This window comes from Triturus cristatus, chromosome 9 (assembly GCF_964204655.1).
Source record: "Triturus cristatus chromosome 9, aTriCri1.1, whole genome shotgun sequence".
NCBI lineage: Eukaryota > Metazoa > Chordata > Amphibia > Caudata > Salamandridae > Triturus > Triturus cristatus.
This window is the reverse complement of record NC_140592.1, coordinates 842749127-842775810: the sequence shown is the minus strand read 5'-3', so window position 1 is coordinate 842775810 and position 26684 is coordinate 842749127. Positions and strand designations below refer to the sequence as shown.

Genomic DNA, 26684 nt, shown 5'->3' with positions numbered 1-26684 from the left:
TACCTTATTGTGTTGGACCATGGGCCTGCTTTGTAGTTGAAACGCTTGTTCACAGTCCATTGGCTTGGCATAATCGACAGGTTGGGAAAAGAGGTGGAGGAGTGGCTTTGATCGTCCGGAAACATCTTGTCACAGAGAACAGTAGTTGCCAAAACTATATATGGGGCCGAGGTGCTGGGGGTAAAAGTCGAACTGATGGTGGAAAAAGTCGAACTGAAGGCTAGTCGTGTTGTTATTATGGTGGTTTATCGCCTACAGCGGGTAACTCCCCTACTTAACCATCTATTTCTGGAGTTAATGAGTGATATGTGCTCCAGATATAATCAGATAGAAGTGGGAGGGGGGGGGGGTCTCAATTTTTGTTGGGATACTGTACCAAGGGACCCACCAGCGGTGGGGTTTGGTGGAGGGATGGAAATGCTGGGCTTAGAGCAATTAGTTGAGCTTCAGACTGAAGATAAAGGCCACCCCTTGAATTTGGTATTGTCTACTGAACCCTGGCCAGGCTAACAGGGATTGAGCCCTGTGGCTGGTCCGATCATTATCAGAGAAGGTTTATGACCCCCAAACCCCCCCCTCCCCCCCCCCCCCCCCCCCCCCCCCCCCGCCTGCTCAGCATGCTCATTGTCTGCCAATTTGGCATACAGTATTTAACTGGTCAAAAATAAAACCCATCTAGTGGAGGCCCTAGTGACACAATACATCCCTCAAATAGTGTTGAGGATGTAGAACAGAAAAGTAAGTGGTTTGTGAGTTGGATCCAGGATACCATAGATAAGGTGGTGCCGGCTCGTAGGGGAAGAGTAAGAGATTGAAGTAGGTGCGCCTCTTGGTACACCCCATCACTTTGTGAGGGGACGCAGAAGCTTCGCCGGTGTGAAAGGCACTGGCACAAGTATATGGGCCAGAGGCTCTAAGGATCTTTAATGAGGAGCTGGGAAATCTCAAATGAGCGATTATGCCCACTAAAGCAGCCTTTTATGATGCAATGATCACTGAAGCTAGTGATCCCCAAAAGGAGACCTATTAGGTGCTCAAAGAATTAAGCTGGAAGAGAGATCGGGCCTTGGTGGTAGACTCTCAGGATTGTAATAGGATTCCAATTTTTTTTAATGGCTAAGATTAAGGATATCCTGAAGTAAGTAAAGAACACCCCACTTTGTTCTTGCCCACCGATAGTGGCTGATGTACCTCCCATCAGGGTGAGTGTCGTATCAGTATTTCCACCCATGGATCTAGAGACCCTGGCCTCTTCTTTGGCAGCTGGTAAATCTGGCTCACTAGAAGACCCCCGGTCCCACCCCGCCCCCCCAAATGTTTGAAGCAACCTTTCCTGCTGTTGGGGGCAAGTTTTTGTCTCTCCTGAACATCTCATTGGCATTGGGAAAAAGTGCCTCTGGGTTTTAAGAGGGCTAGGGTTAGCCCGCTGTTGAAGAAGGTGGGGGCTGATCCATAAAACTTAAAGAACTTTCGCCCAGTTTCCATGCTTCCATTTCCAGCTAAAATACTGGAGCGGCATGTAAACAAGATCCTTGCAAAATTGATGGGAGATCAGCTAGTGCTCCATCCTCTCCAATCAGTCAGTCTTTTGGGCCAATCATAGTACCGAGTTAGTGATGCTCTCGGTTCTGGAAGAGTGGCGGCTGATATGAACAGACCCTCCTGTGTTGATTTTGCTGGACCTTACGGCAGCATTTGGTACGGTTGACCATCAAGTGCTCCTGTACCGGTTAATGGCGTGCGATATTACAGGTACTGCTCTCCTGTGGTTTTCATCGTTTCTGAATGACCGGTCACAGAAGGTACAGATGGGTGGGCATGTCTCTAGAGAGAGGGTGCTTTCTCGTGGGGTTTCCCCAGGGATCTGAACTATCCCTACTGCGGTTCAGTATTTATTTATACCCTCTGATTGCAGCATTAGCACCGTTGGATTCCCACCTGTTCACTATGCAAATGACACTCAGTTTGTCTTATGGATTGAAAGTTCCACGAAGGCACAGTTGAACATTCATAATATTCTGCGGTTCACTGTTAACTAGATGAGAGCTAACTTGCTGAAAGTGAATCCTGATAAAAACGAGGTTCTAGCTATCACTATGAAAGAGAATCCATGGAGGGTGTGTTTTGGCCCTGGGAGTTAGGCCCCGCCCCAAACTTCATGCCAGTATTGAAGAGTCTCGATATTAAGCTGGATAGTAACCTTTTAATGGCTAAGCAGGTGGCAACAGTGTGTGGGAGCTGTACAGGTCTCTTGAGGCTGTTCTGGAAACTGGTTCCTATCCTCTCATTTTCTACAATACGAACAGTGGTGGCTGCCTTGCTCACTTTGCCACTGGATTCAAGCAAGCCTGGCTGAAGACGGCTGAAGTGCCAGAAACCGGTCCTAGGAAGCTTGTTTCCGGTCCAGGGAAGACATGGCTTGGCAGTTCGGGCTGGACTGTTTCCATGAGGCACAGGGTCAGACTGATTTGCATATGGCCATGTCTGAACTGGGGTGGCAGAGTGGGCTAAAGAACGGTGATGGATTAAACCCAGATCAGTTGACTGGGGGTGAGTGCTTGCAATGTTCATCACTCCGTCCATCATTTCCTTTGATTTTTGCATTGTACATGTCACAGCTAGATTATGGCAATGGTCTGCACATTGGCCTCCCTAATAAGCTGTTGGGTTGGGTAAGCTTCAGGTGGTTATGAACGATGCAGCAAGACTACTGTTCAAGCTATCAAGACGGGCGCATGCTATGCCACTGTTGCAACAACTGCATTGGCTGCCACTCGAATAGAGGGCCATGTTCATAGGCCTGTGCATTGCACATAGGACGTTGCATGGCACAGTTCCATCTTATATTAAGGAATGGCTAAGGCAATATGTGCTTGGATGCTGTCAACGCCCCTCTGAGGTGTTTTTGCTGACCTGCCCGAGGTTCAGGAAAACTACTTTATGCGGTCGGGCATTTTCTGTTATGATAACCACAGTCCTGGAACGGGCTTCCGGAAGGTTTGAGGGGAAAAAACCTGCTCGCCTTCCCTTTCGGAAGAGATTGAAAACTTTCCTATTTAAAGAAGAGATTAATATTTCTCATCTTATCAATAGCGGTAGTAACATGTTATAACCCTTGGGCAAATGCCTAGAGACCAGTTGTATTTGTGCGCTATTTAAGTGTTATTAACAAATTGCCATTCTAAGGTTCTTTGCCTGGCATACTGGTTACATTTGAGCCCGTTTACTCAAATTCTGCAGGATAAACTGATGTCTTGCCAGCCTACCAAAGCCCTCTGATCTGCTCAGGTAAAGCATTGCTGTGTGCTAAGGATGCACAACAAGGCAATAGATAAAGAACTTACACTGTGCTGGTTCCACTTTTCAGTCTTATTCCCTGCCGTCAACTTTCAGGGATTATGTGAACTTGCTGACTTTTAGGAAACTTCTCAGAACGTATTTTGCTTTGCCAATCAGTTAACTTTTTTCCAGATTCCACTGAAAATCAGTTGTTCTGCTTGATTTCCATAAAACGTTGGGGAACAAGTGGTTCTCCCACAAAACGTACAAGGAGTTGAAGACACGTCTCTACAGTATGATGCAGTAACAGTCCACAAATTAGCGATCTCTCAGACACTTGACTGTATCCTTGCCTGTGTACCTGTACAGTGCTGCACTATCTTTGGCTGAATTTGCACCATACGGATACCACATGCATACATTATACAGTAGCGGTTGCCACTGTGTAGTCATAATTAGGTGAGCGTTTCCATGTTTTGCTTATAACTTTGGTGTCGTTTGACAAATCTTCCCAAAACTTTCCAAAAACAAAGTTCATCCACCTCCGCTTCTTCATGGAACGTTTCAGGGTGATCCGCCAAGCAGGGGGCCAAAACAAAAGGGAGAGCCCAAGAACGTTGTTTTCCCATAGGACATTTGGGAAAGTGATAAAGAAACAATGACTGAACATTATGTCAAATTTGTCAGAAGTTCGAATTTTACTCAGAAAGCATTCTTTTGCTGATACATTGTAAGTCTCTTAAACCATTTTTGACAAATTCACATTTTAAGAGGTGCAGTGGAGGACTCGCAAGGGCTAAAATATAGGTGCCTCTGGGCAGTTGGTCCTGCAGTACCTTAAATTAGAAAAGTAAGGGTTGCTGATAAGGCGAGACAGCCTTTTCTTCCGTTCACCGTTTTGGTCCTGCAGATCTGGTGTCATGGCACTCAAGCATCTGATTGGCTGACCACAACAGGATAAAAATGTTGCGCCCACCATTACAGGACACAGTAACTCAGTCCCGTGTCCTGAACAAGTTTAAAAAATAAAATTAAAAAAAAAGGGACATAAGGGGACAGGGTACAAACATGGCCAAAGACCCTCTGTTGCCGTGCGTTGGCCCTCTGGAGACAGTTGGCTGTCCACTGGAGATTGAGCATAGCGAGTGGCCACAGTCCAGGCCCTGCAACAACCCCCCCCCCCCCCCCCATGAATGCGCAAAAGCTGTGCTCAGTGGGGGAGTTTGTGAATATGATTTTTAAAAGAGACGTCCCAGAAATTCACTGAAAAATAATAAGATAAGGTTAAAGTGACGTTCTAGTTGGTTATGGTAATAAAATCTGACTTAACATAAAACTAGAAATTTACTGAAAAAAAACAAAAGTTAAAGTGACATTCTATTTGGGTAAAGTAATAAGATATCTGAAAGAAACACGTTAGTTATAGATTCCTTACCTTAGAATTACCCCCAGGCGTCAGACTGGATCTGGAAAGATTTTTCGTCCGCAGTACCTCTGCGCGGCGGAAGTTGGCGTTGGTCGGCTCCGTTGTGGTCGCAGGGATGACGTCGCGGCAGCTACATAGTCGCCGCCCTCGTGCGCTGACGTCAGTTCTTTCTTTTTCCGCGCCAGCCAGCGCAAATTCGGGAAGAGCGGTCATTTTTTTACTACGTTTTTTTTTTTCTCGACTTTTGTCGATATCTTGTTTCGAGACTCCAAAGAGGTGCACAAGTGTTGCCCGGTTTTAAGGCCTGCGGTTCCTGTACCCGGTTGATGTCGGTGACGGATACGCACCGCTTGTGTCTCTTTTGCCTGAGCGCGACCACGACCTCAAGTCGTGCTTCCACTGCCAGTTGTTGATGCCAAAGGCTTTGCGGGAGTGGTCCCGAAAGCTGCTTGAATGACGACGGCAGTCGGCTCCGTGCCGTTAGAGGACCCGGTCGAGAGGGAGGTCGAGGAGCAACCATCAGTCCGGCTCAAAGTCATGGAAGTCGGGTCGAGTGAATCGAAGCATAGGAAGAAGTTGAAGAAGCATCGTCGCTCTTCGCCTCGTTGGTCGGCTGACTCGATGAGGCGTGCGGGTGGTGCCACTCCCACGGCTCCGGGACCCGAAGCGACCCCCGCCCAGCTTCGTACGTTCTACGAGGCGATACATGCCATCTTTGGGCGGTCCGACCCCGCTTCGGGCCCCGCTGACTCAGTTGGGGGGGCCTAGGTCTTTGCTGCCGGCGTCTCCGGCACCGCAGGCCCCCCTTGGATCCAGGCCTGGATCCGGATCGGCGCCGGTTGACCTCATTGTGCATCCACCAGCGCTGCTTCCAACGGCACCACTACCGTGCCCGACGCAGGTCGGCCGCCAGGCCGGCGTCGACCCCAGCCTCCTTCCTGACGTGGACACGACGCCGGACCGGTGTCGGCTGATGCTGGATCTGGCACCGAGTGGGGTTTTCATGCCCCTATTCACTCCTGGGACCCCTTTCCAACCACAGTGGCAACCAGAGGAAGATGAGGAGGACTGGGTGAGGTCTGGTGATCCTTTAACCGACCAGCTAGGATCCGAACAGGACTGGAGGGAGGAACTGGGGGATGCCAGTGGTCTTGAAACTTCACCCGACCTTGGCATGTTGTCTCCTCCTACCGTGGCTACGGAGGAAGGAGCTTCATACGCTGTGGTGTTGCGTAGGGCTCCCAACTTCGAGCTTCCTACGGTGGCGGTCAGGACTAACCTTCTGACTGAGGTGCTTCAACCGGCGGCGAGTTCATTGGAGCCCCTGCTTCCGTTTAATGAGGCCCTTACGACGTCCTTTTGGGCACCTGGTCCAGGCCCAACACGGGGGCTCCTGTGGACAGGATGATCTCCCGACACCACCGCCTGGCTCCGGGGCGACCCCACTTTCCTCTCCCAACGCCCCACCCCGGAGAGCTTGGTGGTCCAAGCCTCCACCTCCAAAAGCGCCTTCCCTACCGCTCCACCGGAAAGGGAATCAAAGAAGCTGGACCTTCTTGGGAAGAAAATTTTCTCTTGCGCCAGCTTAGGACAGTGGTCCATAAACACCGCATGTCTCTTGGGCCGGCCGTTATTCACACTCAGTGTACGGTGGCGCAAGTGCTGCCTCAGTGTCCGGAGGAGGCCCGGGCAGTGCTCTCCCAGGCTGTCACCGCCGGGGGAGATGCAGCTAAGAGAGATGGAGCTAAGTTTACGATTTGTTGTGAACTGAACACCGCCAACTCTCTGGGCAGGACTATTTCAAAGTTGGTAGTGCTTCGTCGCTACGCCTGGATGAGGTCCACTGGCTTTTCAGGGAATGTCAAAACACCTTGATGGACATGCCCTTTGATGGCAGTCGCATTTTTGGTGACAAAGCAGACAACGCCCTAGAGCGCTTCAAGGACTCGCGGGCTGCGGCCAAGTCCTTGGGCCTCTCCTCCTGTCCGGCGCAGTCTACTTCTCGCCCCTTTCGTGGCTACGGAAGGGGTGCCCCGCTACTTCCCACCCAGGGCAACAGGCCACAGAAAGTTACCCACCCTTCGCGCGGCCGGGGACTTGGGAACCAGTGTCGTGGTTCAGGGGGCTAGCTGGCAGGCCAGTCCAGCAACCCCCACTCTGCAGCAGCCTTCAAACCCTCCTAGTCTGACCTTTCAGGCCCATCAAACACCAGTGGGTGGCAGGATTCACCATCACCTCCCCCACGGGCGCACCATCACTTCAGACAGGTGGGTTTTGCAGATAATCTGAAGGGGCTACTCCCTCCACTTCGAGACTACCCCTCCAGCCATGCCAACTCGTTACCACTCCATTTCGGAGCATCATCTGGCTGTTCTCCAGCAGGAAGTTACGGCTCTCTTGGCCAAGGGAACCATCGAGCGCATTCCTGTCCCAGAAGTAGGTCGTGGTTGTTACTCCCACTACTTTCTGGTTCCCAAGAAGGACAAGGGCCTGCGTCCTATCTTGAACCTCAGGAACGTCAATCTCTTCCTCTGGAAGGAGAAGTTCAAGATGTTGACGTTTGCTCGGGTCTTGTCTGCCCTCGACCCGCAAGACTGGATGGTAGCGTTGGACTTGCAGGACGCTTATTTTCACATCCCCGTCCTACCGGCCCACCGGCGTTACCTGCGGTTCACGGTAGGCCATGAGCACTTTCAGTTTACCGTGCTCCCCTTTGGCCTTACCAGCCCCCTCGGGTGTTCACGAAAGTGATGGGGTGGTTGCTGCTCATCTGTGCAGATCAGGGGTTTCAGTCCCCCCCCCCTCCCCCTCCCCCCCCACCTCGACGACTAGCTGTTTAAGGCGGGCGCATCCCAGGCAGTCATCTCCCACCTCCAGACTACGGCTGACCTCTTGCATTCGCAGGGGGTTCTCCAGCACCTGATTCCCTCTCAGAAGCTCCTCTTCATCGGAGCGGTTCTGGAGATGATGCAGTTTCGGGTCTATCCTCCCGAACAGCGAGTCCGGGACATTGGGGCTGTGATTCCGATCTTTCAGCCCGTGCCCCGGGTTTCGGTCAGAATGACCCTGAGGCTGCAGGGCCTCATGGCCTCCTGCATCCTGCTGATCCATCATGCCAGGTGGCATATGCGGGCTCTGCAGTGGAACCTGAAGTTCCAGTGGGCGCTGCATCAGGGGAATCTGTCCGATTACGTCCAGATCTACAGTGGTGGCTCACGAACCAGGATTGGAGCAGTGGCAGGTTCCTCTCCATTCCCCAACTAGAATACACAGTGGTGATGGATGCCTTACTTCTGGGATGGGGCGGCCACATGGGAGAGGTGGAGATCAAAGGCTTCTGGTCTCCGGTGGAGTCCGGGCTTCACATCAACCTTCTGGAGCTCTGGCCGATTTGTCTTGCACTGAAGGCATTCCTTCCCTTTCTCTGGGGAAGAGTAGTGTAGGTGTTCACGGACAACACCACCGCCATGTGGTATTGCAACAAACGGGGTGGGGTCGTGGACCCTATGTCAGGAGGCCCTCCGCCTCTGGACATGGCTGGAACGTCAAGGCATTTCCTCAGTGGTTCAACACCTGGCAGGTTCTCTGAATGCCAGGGCAGACTAACTCGGCCGCAGGTGCATGATGGATCACGAATGGCGTCTTCACTCAGAGGTGGTGCAAGGTCTCTTTCGGCAGTGGGGAGAGCCTTGGTTAGATTTATTCGCCACCGAAGAGAACGCGCAATATCAGCGAATCTGCGCGTTGGAATTTCCAAGAAGGCACTCGCTTGGCAACGCTTTTCGTCGCGAGTGGAGTTGCAGTCTATTGTACGTCTTACCGCCTATACCACTTTTGCCCAGAGTGCTGAAGAAGATCAGGCGCGACCGGGCCCAAGTCATTCTTGTGGCTCAAGTCTTGTATCCTGAGCTGCTCAACGTGGCCATCGATCCTCCGATCAGACTACCTCTTTGGGAGGATCTTCTGTCGCAGCAGTAGGGGACGGTCCTCCACCCGAACCTGTCCAGTCTCCACCTCTTTGTGTGGAGATTGAGCGGCGGCAGTTGACGTCTTCGACCTGCCTTCCGAAATCTGTGATGTAATCCTGGCAGCCAGGCGTCCCTCCACAAAAACGATATACGCCTGTAGGTGGAACAGATTTGTGGCATGGTGCACAGCAAAGGCTGTGGATCCCCTTTCTGCCCCTCTCTCTGAAGTGCTCTTGTTCCTTCTCTCTTTAGCCCAGCAGGGTTCTGTTCTGGGCACTGTCCAGGGCTACCTTTCAGCAATCTCGGCCTTCCTTCGGCTGCCAGATCAGCCTTCTCTTTTCAAGTCCCCGGTAGGTAACCGTTTCTTGAAAGGCTTAACGCATCTTTCCTCCTATACCTTTCGTTATGCCTCAGTGGGACTTGAATCTTGTTCTGACTTACTTAATGTGCGTTCCCTATGTGCCGCTTCATAACTATCGTTTACTTCTCTTGACCCTTAAGACTGCTTTCCTGGTAGCCATCACTTTTGCTAGAAGGGTGAGTGAGCTCCAGGCTCTTTCCTCAAAACCTCCTTTCTTGTCTGTTCATCAGGACATGGTGGTTCTCCGGACCCGTCCGTCCTTTCTTCCTAAGGTGGTCACTGCCTTCCACATCAGGCAGACCATTACGTTGCCCACCTTTTTTTCACCTCCGCATCCTTCAAAGGAAGAAGAGAGGCTCCACCGTCTGGACCCAAAACGTGCGCTCTCCTTCTATCTGGATCGCACAAAACCGTTCCGGGTGGATGATCAACTTTTTTGTTTGCTACGTGGGTGCAAAGAAGGGTCAGGCCGTACTCAAAGCACCATTTCTCGATGGGTCGTGCTGTGTATTAAGGCATGTTACTCTCTGGCTGAAAAGGAGCCTCCAGTCGGGCTACGCGCCCATTCCACCAAGACGACGGCAGCCACTTACTGCCTTAGGAAGGGGAGTGCCTCTAAATGACATCTGTCAGGCAGCCACGTGGGCATTACTGCACATGTTTACTAAACACTACTGTCTGGACAGCCAAGTCCAGAGAGGCGGCTTCTTTGGCCGTTCTGTTCTCCAGAACTTTCTGGTGTGATCTTGGTTCGCAGCCTCACCATTGGGGTTGGTATTGCTGGGGTATCTATTCTATTGTAAGGAATATATAACTAACGTGTTTCTTTCAGATGCACAAGTTACTTACCTTCGGAAACGATATATCTGTGAGAAACATTAGTTGGTTAAAGATTCCTTACCGCCCCACCCATCCTCCCTGTTCTGCGAACTGATTTCTAGGGTTAAGGACATCCTTTCAGGGCCCTAGTTTTGTGCACCAGTGGTCAATGTCTTGCATGGCTCTTTGTTTCTGGTGCAGAAAGTCGTGTACAGAACTGACGTCCACGCGCGAAGGTGGCGTCTAAGTAGCTGCTGCGACGTCATCCCGGCGACCACGGAGCCGACCAACGCCACCTTCCGACGCGCGGAGGTACTGCTGATGGAAAATCTTTCCGGATCCAGTCTGACGCCTGGGGGTAATTCTATAACTAACTAATGTTTCCTACAGATATATCGTTACCGAAGGTAAGTAACTTGTGCTTTAGAAAAAAAATAGGGTAGAAATTAACTGAAACAATCAAAATTGAAGTGATGTTCTAGTTAGTTGTTGAAATAAGTTAGAAACTAATGGTTAAGAAACAAAAAAACGCTGAAATTCACCAGTTAAAGCTTACTGACCTAACTATAATTTGCACCCGGCCATGCCTTGCTTGTTGATATATTGTTTCACTCATTAAATCTTAAATCACATTATTGATAACATAATTGATGGCATCTCAGATTATAGCATTGATATCATACAATCATTGTGAGACTGTCCTTTTGGGATTACACACTTAAAGACTTCACATGACCAGCAAGTTCAAGTAGAGAGGTATATGTATGCCACTGAAAAGACACATTCTGTGAAGCCCTATGGAGAGTCAGCCCTCCGTAGTTTAGTTAAATTCACTGAAGATGTTCCTTACATGTGCACAGTGACATACAACCTTAAAGCTGTGCTTCCAACATCCATGAGAGATAAATGATGATGGGTGAAGCCCAGAAACCGATCCCAGGATGCTTGTTTTTCGGTCCAAGGAGGACCTGGCCTGGCAGTTTAGGCTGGGACGTTCGCATGAGGAGCATGGTCAAGACTGATTTGCATATGGCTGGGTCCAAACTGGAAGGGTGTGGCTGAGCAGAAGCATGATGGATTTAGTCCCAGACTGACTGGGTGTGAATGGTTGAAACTATTTCAGCATTCCGTCCATCTATTGTAGGGGGTGGTGATGGAGGGGGATTTCGGGGTGTGGGTGGTGTGTGTGTTTTTTTTCTATCCAGTAGACACCACAATGCTTGATAAAGTTGTCTCCTGTATCTTTTTTGGCTTGTGACTATACATAAACCACACAAAACATTATACTGGTCGAAATAAACTATTGCCAGAAGCCATCAATTCAGAATGCAACTGGAATCAATGGGAGTTTTCAGCATAGCAGTCATTTGGTTGTCCAAGTACACATGACCGCTTGTGGTTCTAAAGATAACTGTTTGGGTGAAACAATGTGATCTTAAACTGGGTTCTGTCTTAGGGCATTTTTTTTTTCTCTTTAAAATCTTGCATGAACTAAGTGTTCATTGTTCGCGTACTACAATTTCGGAGGTGAGAATATTTTTAAATAGTACACAAGCGACTGTGTTATACAAGTAGATAGCTGTCAGTTGCCCAGTGTCATGAGCCAACCCTAGGTTATTGCGTAATTTGTATTCTGGGGCTTCTTGATTTATGCATATATTGAGAAAACTGAGAGTAGGCCCTCGCGTAGTTCTGTTGGCGGAAAAAGCAGGGCTGGCTGAAAGGCACCGTCATGACGTGGGGCCGGTCGACAGCTGTACAGACACTTAGGATTTGTGCATTAGTTATTGGGCCGGGCGAGGTTTTCGGCCCAGACTGGGCTGACTATTTTAACAAAGGAAACCTGCCATTTAGGGCGTATAACCTGAAATTGCCGTGCGTATTGCGTTGCTCTGAGCTTTTTTCGGCAGTGTACTGGGTCAGCCTGTAAAGCCTGCTTTTTGTTGTTTTTTGGCTCTTCGGGAGTAGCAAACTGGTTTTTGTTACATCGTTTTGGATTACATTTAATGAGACCCGACCGGATGGTGTTGTCTGAAGCGCAGAGCATAGCATGTTGAAATCAGAACAGAACAGACGGACCGCGGCCAATAAAATAATTTTTTTTAAAAACATAAAGACAACACTGCCGACGCATGTGCTGCTGTCTCATCTCCGAACTTTGGCATGCCTCCTTCACAGCAGGCTGCTGCAGCCCTGCTAAGAATGTGCGGTGATTCACAGGACATTCATTTCCAGCATTTCGTTCGAGCTTATGCTGAGAACTCGAGCCAAGGCACACTAAACAGAAAGGAAATACACATTGTTAGTGAACTTTCTGTTCCATTCTGAAAATCAGAGAAAGTACAATTTGACAAAACATTGAACTTGTTCTGTCATTTCATCGTACACTTAATTCTCTATGCACGTCTTTTTGGGTTGTTTGACATCCCAGGCTTTCCATAAGTTGTGATAGTTTTTACATATCGCAAAGTTCGCCGTTTCCACCTGCAGCTTGGAGCTTCTAGAAGTTTGAGGCCTTGTCATCGTACGGGACAGTCCAAATGTAAGCCAATTTTTTGCTGCAAACATAGATTCCTTGGTTTCTCTCCATTTTACTTATTGCAATTTCTCACGGATTATGAAATACATGGAAACTTCCCACTGATTTTTCTGTTTCTACCTCCATTGTCCAGGCAAATAGAAAGTGTGCAGAAGCATTAGACAAGAAAGGGGGTTGACTAGGAGTCTGAAGTGGGGCATTGGGAGCAACTACCAAAACACACTGCTGTCACGGATTTATTAGGTCTCGTTTTCAGACAGTTTTTAGCTGTTTTTTTGTGGGAGACCTTTTGTGCACACTATATCAATACATGTGAACTTTGGGTCAGCACATTGCTTATCTCATAGATTGGTAAGAAAGTCCATCTCATTTGCTTGCTTTTTTATTCAATGGATTTCCTTCCCCAGGAGCAGACCTTCTTTACCATGTTTTTGATTTGATGATTTGCATCCTTCCATGGCTGGCACTAAGAAGTTACTTTTTACTTTGTAGCACTCCTATGGGAGTACATGTGTTTTCTGTCTCTCTTCACGCTCCCCCCTATGTGCTGGGCCCCTCATATATACATCGCCCAAGCATTCTCCATGTTGCCCCCCAGCCCTGCTCCATCCTGCTCAGCTTCTTTTTGGGCTTTTGCCTCTGCTCGGCAGCATTAACTTGCTCTCACCCATTACACTGTTGCACCTCGAGCCCTCTTCATTATGTTCTCTTTTTTTCTCTCTCTATATTTTTTTGGAGGGCCGACATCTACGAACTGCTCTTTTCTCCAAAAAGTGCTTTCAAGCACTTCCTTAAATTTACTGCTCCAAGATGGGCATCTGCCCTCTTGGATCGGTAAATTAAAACAAAAAAAGCCACTACGGCATCTTGATGCATGTGTATTTATTGCCAACTTGCTGTTCGCCATTGGCAAATCCAAGAGTTTGGCTAATGCCTTTCAAATCTGAAACCTATTGGCTTTGCTAGTGCTTATTTCAATAGTAGTTCAGCTGGGTTGATGGCTGGGCTGAGTAATGGGCACACCTGTGACTTTGTAGGAAATCTTCCCAGTCTGATTCCTTTAGAAATACGTTGCAGGCTCTCTCTCTCAATGTGGCAAGCGAGTTTGGACTCTCAGGGGTGCACTCATGCAGAGGGGACTGACAAGATGAGTGAGGGAGCAGAGAACCTGGCATCATGGCACAGGGAGGCTAATGATGAGATGTGATGTTAGATGTACGCGGTGCAAATATGTTTATAGCCAGATGCAGAGCGGGAGATGGAGGACTTCTAGATTTCAGTTAGCTTACTTTCAAAACATGCAGGAAAACTGAAAAATAGATTCATAAAATGAGTCAAATTTGATGCACATCATTTCATTCTTTTTTATATTAAATTAGCAAATATTAATGTACATGTTCACTTTCTTTCCTCTGATTCTGAGATTTTTCTCACAGATTGTACTTTTTTCCTCCAAAGAAATATAAAAAATATTTGTACAGACTTTCATGTGTTTTACCAACTAATGGACCGCTTCTGGCTGGGGATGACCCAAAATGGAGGGTGTTACTGTGAGAGTTTAGGTCAGGAGCCCCTTTGCCTCTGTATGTGCCTTTGTACTCCTGCATGATCTTAAGAGTTTTCTTCCATACCTATTGTGTCATAGATGGATATGTATTTTCAGACTGTCACCATTTGCTTCTGACTACTACCTTCTTCTTGTGAATTATCACCTAGGAAGTCTTTGTGGGGTTGTAGACATGTGACTTGATGCAAATCCATGCTAGTATGCAGGTTGCATTTGCTTTCAAATTTGCATGTCTGTATACTAGGTTCCTTTATGGCAACCTTGTTGCCTTATCTTGCAGTTTCCAATGTCCTCAGTAAGAGTGTGGACATGCTGTTGTGTGCTGTCCTGCCGTTTTGCTGTGCTGTTGTTGGTGAGGCAGGCCCTTCCCGCTGTTGTTACTTTAGGGATACATTGATGTAAAGATCCTAGAACCTGAGAGACACTTAGGAGATGGGCGTAAGGGTAATGAGAGCTCTGGCTTGTGGGTAACAGTGGTCGGCAATAGGGTTTGAGAAGGAGGTCCTTGCTTACATATTAAGGGACACTGCGTTGGCAGCTCCATTGAGGCCAGTTTTAACTGTGCCCACCGAAGGTTGCCGAGTAGTTGGGAGTAGTTTAGGATGTGAGGAATAGATATGTACATTTCACTTTTGAATTTCTGGTCCAACGGAAGTTTGAAGCAACCACCTGACAATTACAAGGGCCTCCACTAAGAAAAATCACACCACTTATACCCAAATTTAAATACACAGGCATACGTTTGTGACCTGCAACCAGTGTGCAGTAATACAACATTGGATGCAGTACAGGTATTGCTACTCACCCTGGTCTATTGCAATTGAAAGTAGGTTATAACTAACAAAAAATCTAATTTTGTGTGAAAACACTGTGGAAACTCAGCATGTCCCTAGCTCTTTCCACTGCCCTGGTTCCTGCTTTGGAAATGTTGAAGTCTCTTTTAAGGAGAACCAGATGACATGTCTCATATGCGATCTCTCAAGTTCACCTCCCCGACCCCTTCCATCTTTCAGTTATAGTTGAGGTAGGTTTCTATATTAACAACTGTGTTGATTTGCACTTTGCTGTATTAAATCTTAGTTGCCTCCCGTCATGATGGAGTGGCTCTCATTCGTCTTAGCACATGCATGCTATTCCGCACTGGAAAATTATGCTTTGGGTGTTGCATGAAGTGGAAGCAATGAGCAACATTTTGCACCTGAGATTGGCAAATACAACCCCTTTTCAGGGGGTTGGTGAGAAAGGGGAGTGCCACAGGCAAAAGTAAATAATGGGGAGTGGGGTAAAAGCGCATAAGAAAGCAATCAACACAGCACAAGGTTGGGGGCAGATTTTTGACGGTAGAAGGACACAAGGGAGATAGGTGGAAAGCAGAAGGACTTTCATTGAGGGCTTTACCACAAAGAATAAAGTAGCTCACTAAAAGACAGCAGTGGAAAGATATGTCCCAAAATCAAAGGGTGGTAAAAGAGGCTGTCCTCCAGGGGAGGGACAAACGCACGAAGAGAAAGGCAAGCCATTGAGTAATAAGAAAGCAAATGATCATAAAGCCAACCAATGGCAAGAAATGAGCGAGCTGTAAGTCTATTTTAACTTCCCAATAGGTCCTTCAGAACCAGACGGCATGTGGAGTCTGATAGGCGAGACCTAAGGAGTTGTGCATCTACTTTTTAGTGTCCAGGTCTGTCTGAGGGCACTTGCAGACGGTTATCACATCTATAAGCAGATAACATGGTCTTTGCGTGGCAATTAGACGTGATATTGTACACTGGAGAGTTGACACACTGGAGCCTCAGGAAGGAACCCCTACATATAAATGACTCATTATAAACTGATCTTTTATAGGCATCTAAGATAATGTAACGTCATTTTCACACAGGCCAGTCCGATTCTTTCCACGCTCATTGTCAAATCTATACCAAGAAGAAAGTGTGCTCCAGACATCTGTTGCCTACTGTGTACCGGTCGTGGTGAATACAATGGTATGTAAAATGCTACTTTACAAACAAGTTTACCATAAATATTGAGTCGAAGGAAAAGACTTGGGAAACGCACAACAGAGTGGGCTTTTCTTGTCCGTTTGTAAAGCACATCGAGCAGTGTCAGCAATGCCCCACATTACAAAGCGAAACCGCAAGCAGGAGAAATGACAGCAGCTTTGTCGTTTGACCGTTCACCGGAACACCAAACCAAGAGCAAATTACGATTTAACGAGGCCTTCCACCGAGTGCAAGGAGCCGCAAAGCGTAATCTAGACCACGCACATCAAGGGAAAACAAGAATGTTACATTTTGTTGACGAGTCAGTACAACACCCACGACTCCCCAGAGCTGCTAGGCACAACTTGAAAATACACAGGTGTCTTGTGAACAACTGAGCAGAAAGCTCCTTTCCGTAATTGCTTATGTTTTACTGGGTGCTTCTTCTGGCCCGTCGAGCTTAACAAAGAAAAAAAACGATGGCGTTATCTCCCGTGTGACAATCGGTTTATTGCCATGTTCTGTACGTGAGGTACAGGAGACATTTTATTAAGTGCGAAATACAATTGGGTGAGGCATTCCTCTATCAACAGCTCATAGTGCGTATATGGGCCACCTTCCCCTGCAAAATGATAAACGCCTACTTAGCACACAATTAATCAAATAAATCACACAACACACGGTTTGGTGGAAAACAGTTTGCTACAGGTTTATTCAGTGCTTTAAATGGAAAAAAATAAGTGCAGGTACTCACCCCAAAAAATAGCAGCGGATTGGGGGTGGAGTTTGGGGGGGCAATGGGCGGGGCTTTTTTTTTTTTTTTACCTTTCTAAGCTTTGTACGCAAAAAATACGCATGCATTGTAAAACTGCCTAACCATTTACATAATATTTACCTAAGTTTGGGGTTATAACACAAATGTTTATCAATAAATGGCACAATGATGAAACAGTACTAGTGCTGCAATTTTTTAAAAAAAAGCATGAATGCATTGATTTAATCTAGAGGGTAGGGAGTTTGTTTCCTGCAAATCCCTTTCATTTAAATTGGTCATGGGCGAAGATTTGCGGGCGTTTAAAACAGTGGGCATGCTAACAAGCTGCATGCCTTGAACAATGTGGCCCACACTTGCGCCTATTAGGTTTTATCGATACCTTTCGACCCCCTCTGAAAGACACCCTGCAGGCAACGTACTCCACCTTTCACTCCTGAGAGGCACACAGCGATACTCCACCTTTCACTCCAGAGAGGCACAGTAGCTCTGTGTTCTACTGAAGACGAGCTGCTGTGCTGGCGCTTTTGAACCAGCGCAGCCCAGGCTTCAGCTCCATTTGAAAGGCGCTTTAACCCAATGCAGGCCGTGGAGAAAGAATTGCCAAGGATGGAGCTCAGGAGCGCGGCACCAACCGCATCAAAACCGGGCTGTCATGAGTACCGGTGCTCTCCTTTTCTGAGGAAAGGTCCCGGTACTTAAGGGGTGAAAATATAAAAGTGCCGGTACTCAGTACCGGTAAGTACCGGCCCATTTAAAGCACTGGGTTTATTTCATAAATGAAATATGCCAACGTGGTGGGCTAACTAACGGGCAATCTAAGGGCAGGCAAGCGATGAGTACCTTAATCTGCCTTCCTGTCTAATGAGCCGTACGGCACCCTGGGCGGACCCATTTGGTGCTACAATTCTATTTGGTGAGTTTTTTTCCCCTTAAATACTGTGGACCACCAGGTTATTACTCACTCCTTTTTAGGGGTAGAGCGTCACCAGGCAACCCACCCCCGGTTGCTCAGGCTTGCAACCACCCGAGGGACTAACAAGGAGCCGTTGCTTACATCCCAGGGTGTTGCCGTAAACACTCCTGGGGTTTGGCATAGAGTACCCATGCTGTGCTCCCTGAGATGGTATCTGCATGTACCAAACTGGCTCCGGATCGCCCTGTAACTCCGCCTGCAACACAAATAAACAATTAACAAGCTCAGCACAGGAAGAAAAACTCTGCCGCTGGCACGCTGGGTATGGGATGGGGTGGGTGACAGCATGCCCAGCAAGGAACAAAGAGGCTGGCATCTGTGTGGGATAGGTATAAGTACACATAGTGCAGGTATTGGCTACCCTCCCCTGTAAAATGATAAACAATGGTGTCTGACAAAATAGGAAAAATGGTGCCCATTTGGTGACCCATACTCACACCTACAGAATGACACAGTTGACAACCGTGATTGTCATCTTTTTGCTGATACATCACAGCAACAGCAGACTGCATTGGCACAGCTAATAGGCTCAAAAGGCGAGACCCATTGGATTTGCTAATGTTTGTTGAGCATGACACTGCTTCCCAGCTAGAGATGCACCTGAACACAACATATAATAACAGGATCACTCCAATGAAAACCCCATAATAGCATGCAAACCACCGCCAAACAGACAAGAATACGATGGAGGACATGCTTATGGCAAACCGCACTGTGCAGGTGGCAACAACACAATGTAACATATTGCATTAATTTTTGATGCATTGATTAAGTGCTTGGAAAAATTAGCGTATAATAGGTCGAATGTGTCATACAAATACCTTTTCAAATTGTAAATGTAATGACTTAAAAAAAACTGTAACAAAAACACCCATTAGTCGGGGTAAGGATTATGAATACAGTTAATCATTTAAAACAGATGGCTTTTTCCTAAGACAGGAGACTGACCGTGGTCTGGTTTAAGGATTCTTACAGAAAAGATGGGAGCAATGTGTTTTAGAAACGCCTCTTCCCAAGAGTTATACCTCTGTAGATGTGTCCATCAGCTTCTTTGCATATAGAGCACCATAGGCTAGAACTGCTGCTACACATCGCATATATTTGCCACTCTGGAAGTGGCCACAGGCTTCTTGCGGTATAATCACAGTTTGCTTTGAAAGACCATCTTTTAAGCCAGCTCGATGCCCACAAGTGCTGCAGCAGAGATCAGTTCAGAATACCAGGCTAGTGCACTTTATACCACATAGTGAGGTCACTATATCCAATTATTTAATCATTACTTTTTGATGGCAAATGAAGTATCAGTTATTTAAAACGAGTAAGATTTAGTCCAATTTTTGTTGTAGTAATGTAATTGTGGTACATTACTAGAGTTCTGCATGCTACTAAAAAATCCTTAAATGCAGTGAAATAAAAAAAATACTCTACTTTTAGAAATGATAGGTGTTCTTCAGTAAGGAAAGGTTCTGAGTTGTGGGCTAAATAGGTAGAGTGCCTCCTACAGTGTGTAAGATTTCCTACATTTTGCAAGTTAACTGGCTCATAGAAAAAGCAAAGCATAAGTGCTGCAGTGGAAGCAAAAGTGATATGCCCACTCGAGTGTCCTTTCTAGGTTTCGTCTTCCTGAGAGGTCAAGTTGTGTGTTGGCAAAACGACCTATTGTCAGCTTACAATGGGCATAGAGCCTGCCCATTGATTATCATTGGATGACTTTATTGTGTCTCTCATTTGCTTGCTTTTTGTTAGCTAGGTCATGTGGGCTTTACTTCCACTTCTTGTGTCTGTCCCAACCATGGAGCATTTATGCATTATTTGCGTCCTCCCACTGCTCACTTTTGAAGCACTATTTTTTTTTTTCTTTTTGGTTAATCCTTCCATGGGAATGCATGTGTTTAGCTGCTCTCTCCTGCCTGTACTGCTATTCACCTCTCTGCCCTCTCTATTACTCTCTTTTCCCTGCCAACTCTGTGTTGTGCTTCTCCCCTGTTCCTCTGTTTTGTGCTCATCCGCATGTGTTTCTTTTCCATGGGTTGCTTTCTCATGTGTGCTTCTCCCTAACCGATCCACATTCCTGTCTAGCATGTGTGCTTCTCTTCCACTGCACTGTCTTGCCTGTGTTGCTTCACTGCCCTCCTGTTTTGCTTTTGCCCCCCCACCCCCCATGTTGCTTTGGCCCTGTATTGCTTCCTTGGCTATCACCTATACCCTGCTAGCCCACCCCCACCTGTACCGTCCATTTTGCTTCACCAATTGCTCCTCAAAAACCATTTTTTTTTAAATTTGTCAATCCAACTTCTATTGGTAAATGAGAGGGAAAATAAATGCTCCTGCATAATTTTTGTAGGTGTGTGCATGTATGGTTGCACATGTCTACAAAATGATGCAAGAAGTCCCACTATAGTGCCTTTTTTCTGCTACACCGCATTAGGAACCGCATCTCAGAAACCATTGGCAAAGCAAATAGATCTCAAAGGTGAGACATAATGGCTTTTCCATTGTTTGTTTATTAAAAGATTGGTCTGTTTCCTAAACCCCCCTTCCCAGCACAGCATGTACTTTTTTCTAACGTGCATCTGCAGAAGCAGGTATTGATCCCTGAACAGATAATTGGAGGGATATTCACTATCCTGGCAAAAAATATTGATACCAAAGGTTTGAGACTTGCTTATGGGAACTTTGGAGACCAATCAGTAGATGTTCTAGTTTGTTTGTCTTCTTAATGCACTTTCCTTTGTGGTTGTACATACCGTATTAAAGACTCTGTCTCTGGTATTGCTATAAATGTATTCTGATTGCAATTGTCTTTGCAGCACTATCTGCTTATTAAAAAAGACAATTGATCCAGCAGTCAGTGCCTCGGTTGGATGGTACTTGTAAAGGAACGATGTTTGGGTGTTTTCTTTTTGGTTTTTCTGCGGATTGTAGGTTCTCAGCGCACATGTGGTTTCCCTGGAAGTGTACACTAATAGGCACCCGAAGCTGGGGTAATCCATACCTAGGTCTAGTGTTTGGAGGAGCACAATCCTGGGTACACATTGTAGTACACTAATTCCACAGTGAGGGTGCAAGCTAGGGGTCAAAATCTGACCATGATCGATCAGGGGCAGTATCTCATAGTAAAACTGCCCAATTCACGTGGTAAGCCATCTTCCTTCTGGGTAAGCTGTTATCATTGACTGATTCAAATTAATACATATCTTTGCATCTGCTCATGCATTTTACCACCACAATCGGAATTTCACCATAGGCGTCAAGGGATGGTAACAGTGATAAAACAACTGTGGATGAAATGAGGCTTGATGATGATCATGCAGCACATACTAATGCCTGCATTTGAGCAACTAAAAATTGTGAATATTTTAAATTAATTTAGAAATCTAGTGACTTCTTTTAACTGATTGTGTGGCAACAATTCCCTATTTTTTGTTCTTATTATTTTACCCAATTCCCTTCCAGATGACAGCAGTCTACAAGGTGTTATGAGGAGAGTAGGTGTTAGAATCTTGATAAGCAGTAACGTGACAGAAGTGAGAGTTGTCACTCAGTTGCAGGCATCTAACAGTTTATCCTGATTATAAGTGCTCCGGATCCACACCTAGTAAGTATTCACCTTCAGAGTTTCTGGGGGTCTCCTTAAATCCAGTGTTGCAGAGTTAGTGGATATTCTGAGTGAATCCCCCAAGGTTTTTCTGATATAGTTTTATCACATGATTGTGTGGTTTAAAAATGTATGATTTTCTGGTATAGTCAGTAATTCCAGGTCAAATTATCCGGTAATTCTGCTTTCTTCCCCCACCAGTTTCTAGAATTTTTTTAACAGCTCAAAGTTCAAGGGAAACGAGAGACCTGTCATTGTTTCACATAATTCCTGGTAGCTCACATTACTGGGTTCATCGTAATTAACGGGGTCCTTAGTGATGGGGAACCTGCTCTTTTGTGGTGTTCTTTGGTTTGATTTCCCATTAGGATAACCTTTTTTTAACTGATCGTCTGAGAAAATAGGAGTTACAAGAGTGAGTGAGTGAGTTAGAGTGGGTGATTTAAGCTTTAGTCTTTTTAGTTAATGTTCTATTCGTGGTATTGACACAAGCTGTAGATTATTAAGGTATGATTATAAAGCTTACTCGCCAAAGTGTTTGCTGCATTGTCGATGGCTGACATTAACCTCATTGCAGAGTAAACGTCCAGTTTTTTTTACTTTTCGGCGTTTATGATCAGACCTCCCATACAGGCAATGTATATAGATTCGCATAGGAGGGATAGGCGAAACTGCATATTTTTTGGGTGGTGGAAATCACAACCTATACTTGGCCAGTATCATGAAAATTTCACATGAGCGAATATCCTATTAAAAACATATGTCACACAAGATACTCTGGTTTAGTGAAAAATGTCTTGTACAAGACATTGTCTTTTTGGGCTAGCATACGCGGAGAAAGGTTGGAAAATTATGCAAAATTGCAGCTGAACATAATGGAAAGAAATTTTGCTAAATTCTTGTAAGAAGAGAGGTTTACAGTTTGCAAGATTTCATCCATGTAACAAAAATTTTACCCGAGTTTAGGCCTGATCAAAAGATCACTGCACTGGTAAATGCCAGTGTTTCTGCCTGGATTTCTGTAAATCTGAAGGATGGCAATAGGATGGTTTTGATAGCGTGGGGATCAGTTGTTCCCAGCATGTTGCGCCAGGTCTCTGCTTCCCCAGGGATACATGGCTAGCTGTAGATCATGCACTGTTTTGGTCTGCTGAAACAAGCTTTATTTTTTTAGATAAATTGGTTGTGGCCTGGCTTTGTACCACTGCAGTCAATCTTTGTTTTGAGAATTTTCAGAACTTTCTACACTACATTCAAGAAGAACATTCAAGATGGATGATCTTGAAATTAAAACACTGATATGCAATTTCCTGAGAAGACTCTTAAGGGAAGAATAATGAGTATAGTGATTGTAAACTATGCTCCATTTATGGTGACTTTGTACAAAGTTTAACCCGGATACTTTGCAGGTGAAGGAAGATTAAATAATTTATTCTAAAACCTGTTTTTGTATGGGGGTATTTTCAACAGTAAGATTTTAAATCGCAGTTACAAAACAAGAAATCCCCTCTAAAGAGAATGTTTCATACAGTAATTTCCAACAACCATTGAGTAAGGTAGTTGCTCTTGTACATTATGAGAATAGTACATCAGAAGAAAAGGTTCTTCAGTGGAAGGAACCTATTTTCAGCAGAAAGTTGCAAAGTGTCATGGATCTGTGGGAGCTGTGCACTGGACTGTTTCCTTAACATTTTTTACACGGTCTCCACTGGATAGTACACCAGTGTAGAATGGCTGACCTGTTGGTCTCATTTGAATAGCTCTGTTTCAGGGATTGTGTATTAAGCTGACCCCAATATGTTGTGTAGGTAATTTTCCCATACATTTTACCTTTGTTGGCATCAAATGAGATTGATTCTTGGAGGTAAAACTGTAACCTTGGATGTCAACAAACTTATCCGCTGGATGTAATTGCCTCCCTTGTCGTATCTTTTGTGGTTGCATTGTTGTTTCAATACCCCATTACACCCAAGGCGACAAAAACCTAAACATTATCCAGGTCGTCAAGACAGAAATCTCAATGACTTAGTCATTCATTGATTCGAGGTCCTTAAAATGTCTTGGCCAAGACAACTGAAGTTCAGAACTCCTAAATTTAACAAGATTACTCGAAGACAAATTAGCCATATTGGTTGTGGGGGTCTCCCAACTTTACTGAGAGACACTAAGAGGAAGAACTTTGAAACTCGGATGGCATGCTGATATGCAGATCTGGATTGAGAGAATTTATAGTTGCAGTAACCATGCAAAATTTGCCAAAATAAAATCCTGTATTTTAATTTTAAAAAAAATTCAGTGGCTACCATATATATTATGGTCTTCTCTGCGAGATGCTTTCTCAACACTTAAAAGACTAAGGGCCAGATGTAGGTGGCTAAATACTGGTCGGTAACGCCGAAATTCGGTAAATTTCAGCGTTACCGACCGGTATTTAGCCATTCCTAATGTAGGTAAGGAATCGGTAAATAAGAAATCGATAAATACTGATTCCTTATTGCTCTTGGATTTAAGCAATCGATAATACCGATGCCTTAAATGCAATGTAGGAAGCACATTAAAGAGTGCTTTTGAGCCTTAAGAAATCGGTAATTACCACCAACTTCAAGCTGGTGGTAATTACCGATTTCCTTTAAAAAAATCACTTTTTTTTGTTTCTTGTTAAGTTCCATGTGGCACACATTCATGCCCTTAGGGCATGTATTTGCACCACATGTGCACACATGCACATTTCAGGGGTGCAACAGGGTGCCCTTTTGACACCCTGGCACCCTTGAAAGTGCTCCCGCTATTAGTGATTCGGTAACACCGAATCGCTAATAGTGAATGTCTTCACATTCATTCCTATGGGCCTCCAAGCCCATAGAAATGAATGGGTATGTATTCCTCATTACCGAATCTCAATTACCGATTCGGTAATAAGGAATATTAAGGATTCGGTATTTTTTACCGAATCTTTACCTACTTAGGAAATACCGATTTCTTAATAGCGAATCGGTAAAATTCGCTATTAAGAATTCGGTATTTCAGATTTAACTACATCTGACCCTCAAATATTTCACCAGGGTTTAGTTTTTTTCGTCAATCTGATATGCTTATGTTCAATAATCTTCATTAAAATTGTTACCAGTAACCTACACATTTGGAAACTACAGCATTGCTCCATGTTGACATTAGAGTTAAAAACAAAATCAAAAAAAAAATCAAAAAGGCCTCCCAGCTCAGAATGTCACAGGAAATCTCACATTGGTTATGGTCCATCAATACTCCCGATCCCCAGAACTATATGGGAAAATATCCGGGCTTAGGGGCTTGGGAGGGAGGATGAGGAAAAGAGCTGTCAGGAACAGGACAGTCCTGTTTTTGACTTTCTAATATATCCAAACGCATTCATGCGGCCCCAGAATCGAACTCATTTAGAGCTACCACCTTCATGCTTGCTTGATTGCTCTTGTGATCAAGAAGAAAACATTTAGACAATGTTCACCTTGATCAACATCACCATCCGTCATCCTCTTCAGCCTTGCTAGATGCCCTAGAACAATCGGGTCTTCCCTTTTCACTGAAGTAATTGGTGCAGTATCCAGTTGGACCTACTGTGCTCTGGGAAGATCCGGATTATAGCTGTGGTTTTGTTCTCTGCTGAAAAGCCTGCAGGACCATCACTCCCCACCCCCTCCCGCAGTACTCATTTCTCTCTTCAAAGTAACTTTTGTATTGCCTACACAAGAGAAACTGTGGACATGCTACCTCGATCTGCACATCACCACATGTACATAAGTAATGAGAATTACAAAATATTACTCTCCATCCATTTGGTACTGGGTGCTAATACGGTGCTAAATACTCATCCACCTTGAGTATTACACTTTAGGATCTACAAAGTAGTCCAAATCCAAACCATTCTCACAAGCACTGCAGCACGCCAAAGCAAAGTCACTGTAGAAGTTCCTTAAACAGTTCAATGGTTTTCAATGAAAAGATTCACAATTCTTTAGTCCAATCATATGTGTACTACACATCACAGAAAGTCCACACGCGAGTGAGACACGGGGACAAGTTGTCGGGACGCAGGACAGTGGAGAGGACTTAACATTGTCCCGGGATATGTGACCTATTAACTTTGGAATTGACTGGAACGCACAAACTAGAATCGGTGGCGATTTGACTTGTCACCACGCATATCTTATTTTATATTGGAATCTTAAAGAAATGGTTTTGACAAGGACAGTTGTGCCATAAATGAACGATTGCGACGATTACACCAATGAAACAAATAACTTAAAAAATAAATTAAAAAAAAGCCTTGAGGGAGCCCTGCCGGGCGAAACGTGCGTCGGCTACTGTGTGCATTTGGAATAAAAAGTGATTGTGGAACTTTCAACGTGGATTTGGATCACTGTGTGGACTTTCTGTGATGTGTAGTACACATATGATTGAACTAAAGAATTGTGAATCTTTTCATTGAAAACGATTGAACTGTTTAAGGAACTTATACAGTGACTTTGCTTTGGTGTGCTGCAATACGAGGATAACTTTTGTATTGCCAATGCCACTAAATTTGTTTGTTGGCAGTATTTAGCACCTGTGGGCAGCCACACTGGAAGAGCCCTCAGGCAAGTGAACCTTTTTGACGAAGACACTTAGGTTTGCTAGTGTAAGATGCCAGTCATCTGGAAATCTCCAAACTTCCAGAATACTAATGTCTGCCACATATATTGCATCCTCCAAGCTATTCCATCTGGTTTTCCGGCACTTCAGGGATGAGATAACATAGTTCTTGAAAATTCTTTCCCTCGGACTACAAATCTGCCACCGTAGATTGAAAAGCCGAAACCATTCCAGCTTAGTTTTGTACTGCGACCTCGGTTTGTAACACGCTTGTATCTATTGCACCCAGGGTGCTTTCCTTTGTACCTTTCCTCTCTATAGATGTGGAGGTTTTTGGAATTTTCACAACACTGCCAAGATGAGTGACTTGCTGCATGAGGGCCTCCCATTTCTCATCTACTCCTCTCCTCCTACAACAGCCCTGGCCATGTCACTCGAGCCATGTAGGTGCTGGTTGGATAAAGTCCTCTTTTTTACACTTTTGTCTCCCTTGAAGGGCATAGTTTGGGCCCAAAATGAAACTGCTCAGTGGTCCCCTTTTTGTTCAATTAAAAATCTCCCTGCCTCCTCTCGGTGTTGTCATTCATATAGCCAGTGCATTTACAAGGGGAACCCATACACCACATTAGATCAGTTTAGTCGCCCTCTCTGCACAGTCTACGCAGCCACAACTCTGAAGAACAAAAAGGGCACATCAGTGCAGCCCTGGTTCGCCAACCACCATATAAGAAGGGGACACACTTGGCCCTCAGCAAGAGAACTCTAGCTCAGGGATTGTTGGGACAATCACCA

General features: G+C 45.6%; 1 protein-coding gene across 6 annotated transcripts in view; it reads left to right on the top strand.

Annotated features, from left to right (window-relative positions):
* The window catches only part of KLC1 (kinesin light chain 1), a 412248-nt gene that overhangs the window by 16123 nt on the left and 369441 nt on the right, over positions 1-26684 (top strand). The window contains exon 1 of one of the 6 annotated variants that reach the window (XM_085626287.1): positions 21164-21284. The exons of the other annotated variants lie outside the window; for them this stretch is intronic. The gene's annotated coding sequence lies outside the window, so the exon portion shown is untranslated. Of the gene's footprint in view, positions 1-21163; positions 21285-26684 lie in introns of those variants that run through there. 6 annotated transcript variants of the gene reach the window in all.